This window comes from Psammomys obesus, unplaced genomic scaffold, assembly GCF_907164565.1.
Source record: "Psammomys obesus unplaced genomic scaffold, mPsaObe1.curated_primary_1811, whole genome shotgun sequence".
Classification (NCBI taxonomy): Eukaryota; Metazoa; Chordata; class Mammalia; order Rodentia; family Muridae; genus Psammomys; species Psammomys obesus.
This window is the reverse complement of record NW_026596051.1, coordinates 27,928,942-27,934,314: the sequence shown is the minus strand read 5'-3', so window position 1 is coordinate 27,934,314 and position 5,373 is coordinate 27,928,942.

Sequence of the window (5,373 nt, the reverse complement as noted above, 5' to 3'; positions counted from 1 at the left end):
AATGCCATTCTTTGTCAAGTTTGAACAGTATTCTGTTGTCTACACAAACCATGCTTGTTTGTGTTTGGCTTGAATTTTCTTCCGGTTTTGACTTTGTGTGTGTGTGTGTGTGTGTGTGTGTGTGTGTGTGTGTGTGTGTGTGACCCTGGTGTTAGAAGCCAAGATTTCACACATGCTAGGCAAGTACTCCACTATAGGAGCCACACCCAAGCAGCAGTTCCTCTTTTCTTTTTTTTTTTCTTTTCTTTTGAGGATGCTGCTTTGAACACTGGTGTACACATGTCTGAAATCCTACTTTCAGAGCTACTGGACTTACAACTAGAGGCAGAATTGCTAGATCATAAGGAGATTCCATCTGAAATATTTCCCATAACTGCCACTCTGTTCACAGAGGAAATGTGCATTTTAACTTAATGCATAAGTGTTTACATTTCTCTAGATTGTTGCCAAAAGAATATTTTGGGCACTACTTATCCCAGTAGGGGTGAAGCAGGATCTTACTTTTGTTATTCTTGACATTTTCTAATAACTAGTGATACTGGCTCTCTTGTATATCCATCATTCATGTATACATTTCTGGAGATATGTTCATCAAGCTCTGCCTAATTTATAATTGTTTTGTTGTTTTCAGTGTGTTTATTCTAGACATTAAATTCTTATGAGATTTATGATTTGTGACTATTTTCTCTGAGTATAGTACGTCAACTTGTTCTATGGATAGTGTACTTTCATACAGAGAAGTTTGAATTTGGATGGAGCCCAGTTTATCTACTTTTACTTGTGTTGCCTATGTTTCTGGTGTCATAGCGAAGAACATTTTGCCAAATGCAATGTGAAGTTGTTCCCTTATGTTTTCTTCTGAGAGTTTTGTAGTTCCAGCTTTTGCATTTTAGGTCTTCAATCTACTTTGTGTCAACTTTTGCAAACAGTGTGTATTATTTTAAACCTGGACAGCTCTGAAACCCTTCATACTTCAAAAGATGTGCCAAAGTTATTTTAAAAATCACCTTATTTTTGGACCTTCAGGATGCTTGCCTATTTTTGCTTTTGTAAGCAATTTCACGCATCTCTGAAATTTGCAACTTTTCTAGGTTTTGAATCAACAGAAGGATATAGTTTGGCTCACTAGGCTCACTGAAGCCAAGAGCAGGGACCAGTAAGATTCCCACCATGAGTGAGGGCTGTTGTGGGTTGGCTGTAACCTTATATTATCAGTTAGTTGAACTCATTCCTAATTTACTGGTAACCCATAATTTTTTCTCTGTGATTATTTTGTGTTCATGGTACAGGGTATTCATGCTGTGGGTTTGTTGGATCCTAGAGGTAAAGATCACTCAAAGGTGGAACTCTCTTGAGCAGGGAAAAAGAGGAAATGTTGTTCATTGTGTAATGCTTCATGTAGGGCAGTGGTTTTCCCCAAATACCTCTTTCAATCACAGTTATGATAATGTTTATTTGGGACTGCTTGCCCTCTCTGATAGATTTCGAATATTAAGTAAATTGCCAAGGCAGACTTCCTCTATAAAGGGAAATTAGTGGATAAAACCAGAGACTACTGGGCTGTTGGAGAGATCTAACTAGGTTGATGATTTCTAAAAAATTTAGCCACTGAATTTTTAAAAATTCAGGTTCTTTAGTCATATAGTACAGGATAGACATACTACAATGCACAGACCCTGAGAAGATAAGTCCAATGGGCATCTTAGGCTTCATGTTGGCCCACTAGTTAGGGGAGTGCGGGATATCTCTGACATGGACTATGTTGCCTGCTTTTTGGTCACTTCCCTCTGATGGGACTTCCCTACCAGGCCACAGGGGAGGAAGACGAACTCATTCTTCATGTGAATAGATGAGCTGGGATGTCTGGGTAGGGTGGCTCCCCTCTTCTGAGAATAGAGGAGAGGGTTTGCAGGAGGAAGGGTGGGACTGGCAGAAGAGGGAAGGGCCTATAACTGAGGTGCAAAGTGAGTTAATTAATAAAAAAATTAAAAATAAAAACAAACAAAAAATTTCAAGTTCAGTCATATGACCAATCTCACTAAGTAAAATGAATCTTAAAAGAATCCATCTGCATAAGCCTCTCTAATGCTTCTTTTCAGAGACTAGACCCTTGTGTGGAGACCCAGAGAAAGGAACTGGTGTCACCCAGCACATGAATGGAACAAATGGGGCCAGGACTCATGTTCCTCAATTATTAAGTCAAGGATCTTTGAACCTGGCATGATGCCAGAGCCCGCCAGCAGAGTTGAACAGTTCTTGAGTGAGGAGTGAGGATTGAAAGAAAATTAAAAAACCAATACATTACATGTGGGAACTGTTCGAGAGGGCTGCCTTTAGAAATTAGTCAGACCAGTTTATACTGCAATCTCTTTTCATAGTCAGAGCAAAGCATCTCCGTACAATAAAGAGGTTCATGGAGAAATCAAACTTGTTTACCTCGACCACTTGTCTGTGTGATCCTCACACAAATAAAAGGAAGCAAAACATCCTGCTTACCCCTGACTCCAGGTGAAAACATGTTTTTCTGCTGAGAGCTCAATAACAAAGCAGCCTGACAAACAAGTGGCTCTCCACAGCATGATATATGGAACATTTTGTTCTAGGGTTCAGATGAGGAAAATAAGAGGAAAAGGAGGCAGTGGCAACAGATTCATCTGTATACAGAGGGTTTCCTTTCCACCGAGCAGGAAGAATGACTTAGACAGGGCCACACAGCTCATCATGGTTAGCACTGTGATAGGAGTGTGTTGGTTGGTGATGTTTTAAGGGTGTTTCCAGGGGTCAAAACGGGACCATCTTCAAGACCTGGAAATGAAAAAAACATAGTACAGACATTCCTGAGCTCAGGACACACCAATGCAGTGTTCTGTTTACCATAGCATTTACTAGGCATAAGACAGGCTTTGTAAGCCTTTGGCAATGAGGATTGAGACTGATTTTGTCATGAAAGAGCCATCAGTTCTCCTGGTAGAAAGCATTTACCTTCTGATTATAACCATTGACTGGGAGTCTGGCATGGTGGTGCTGGACACCATGGATGAGCGATGAGAAAGGAGGGAAGAAGGGTGCTTGAGTCTCTATGAGGTTGGGGGATTCCTGGGAAAGAATGAAGAATCCCCTGGGCTCAATTGCAACAGGGAGAGTTTGGAAATTATTCAAAGATAGAGAAAAGAGTAAAAGTTGAAGTTTTCTAGATTCCTCCCTCAAGAAGCTTACCTTTTGAATAGTTAGGATTTTTTTTAATGGTAAATAAAAAATCTACTGAGGCCACTTTAGTCAGAAGGGAAAATGGAGAAGAAGAGGTTGGAAAAACTGAGCTAGGGATGTTTTCCCCTTGGAATTGACTTCATTTGAGAAAACTTGGTAAGAACTTTGGTTCTCAAAAAATCTGGGCACAGGGGTATTTTCTGAGACGATTCGCCAAACAAGGACCATGCATGGAGATAACTTAGAACTCCTGCACAGAAGTAGCCTATGGCAGCTCAGTGTCCAAGAGAGTTCCCCTATAATAGGAACAGGGACCATCTCTGACATATACTCATGGGCTGGTACTTTGATCACCTCCACCTAAGGGGGGAGCAGCCTTACCAGTCCACAGAGAAAGACAAAGAAGCCAGCCCTGATGAGACCTGATAGACTAGGGTCAGATGGAAGGGGAGGAGGACCTCCCTATCAGTGACTGGGGAGGGGCATAGGAGAAGAAGAGGGAGGGAGGGTGGAGTTGGGAGGGGGTTGGGGGAGGGTGCTACAGTTGGGATACAAAGTAAATGAACTGTAATAAAAAATAAAATAAAAAAATTGTACTTCTAATTAAAAAAAAAAAGGGGGAAATTTGGTTCAGGCCTGCCCATCCAACCATTTTTAAGGCAAATTGCTGTCCTCTGTAAGGTTAAATTTTTTTTCAGATTTTCTTATTTTTATTTTATGTGTGTGGGTGTTTTGCCTACGTGTACATGTGCGCACCACATGTTTGCAGTGGCCGTGAAGCTAAGAGGGTGTTGGATCCCCTGGAAATGGAGCTATAGACAGTTGTTAGTCACCATGCGGCATGAGGAATCAACATCTACTTAGTGCTCTTAGTTGCTGAGCCCCTTCTCAGTCCTTTAATAAAGTTTAGATACAAGATCCAACATCAGCCTCTATGACCAGAGCCATCAACTTCAATGATCCACTGATTCAAATGGTTGGAATTGGGAGATGAGAAATGTTCACTAAAAGAAAAGTATTTATTTCCCAGGTTGTGGACTACAGAACTGTTGCCAGAACTTTTGCCTATTTCACATGTAAAAAATTAAACAATCCTACATTGCATTGGGTGATATGGAGTCTTAGTGGACGGGTTATTTATATTGGACTTATCAAACTAGAATGAAATGTTAAATTTTGGTTAAGGTAAGTCCTGAGCTGGCTGTAAAAGGAAGGAAAGTTTGAAATTAAAGGAGAAAAGAAGTATTGTGTTAGAAAAGAGAAATTTAAAAGTACAGGACACATGGAATTTGAAAGAATATTGAAATACTAACAACAACAAAAACAACATCAACTGCAAAACGCTACCAACAGATAACATTTACTAAAGTCTCACTGTGTATTTATACTACAAAAGCCTTGTACATATGTCACTGAATCATCATGACTCTTGAAGATCGTCATTAGGGCACAGGAAGATGGAAAAAACAAGTTAGGGAGCAGTGGGAAATACATTTTGCATACGAGATGAGATATATCATTAATAAGTAGTTGAAAAAACCATTCATACAATATTCAACAGGTATTTATTGAGCTCTGATTAGGCTCCAGGCAGTGTGTAACTCTGCTTTATAAAAAATTCAGAAGGCTGTTAGAACTTGGCTCTGACAATGTTCGCCTCTAATTTTGTATATTAGTCAGGTTAAGATAACTTATGCTGCATTAACAAAACACTCCCCCCCTCCACTTCAAACCTCAGTGGCTCAGTTAAACAGTTTATTTTTCTCTCAGGTTGAGTGCTAGATACCTTTCCAGAATGAAACATCAGTGTTGTGACATTTCCATCTTAGCTCCTGTTTAGCCTTTGATTCTTGTGTGATTACCCATCAAGAAAAAGGGACATTTAGAGTTCAGATTAAACTGGTCTCATGACCTTACCTAAGAAGATGCTAAGGAAGTGTTCCATGTCCATATGACAGGAAGATGGGAAACCTTTTCATGAGTACTGACCGCAATCCTCCACCTTAGCTTTAGAGTAAAGTATTCAAGCTGTAGTTACTTATTCCTTTCCTCCTTCTTCCCCACCCCTTTCCTCCTTTCTTTCCTCCTTTCTTTCCTCCTTTCTTTCTTTCTTTCTTTCTTTCTTTCTTTCTTTCTTTCTTTCTTTCTTTCTTTCTTTCTTTCTTT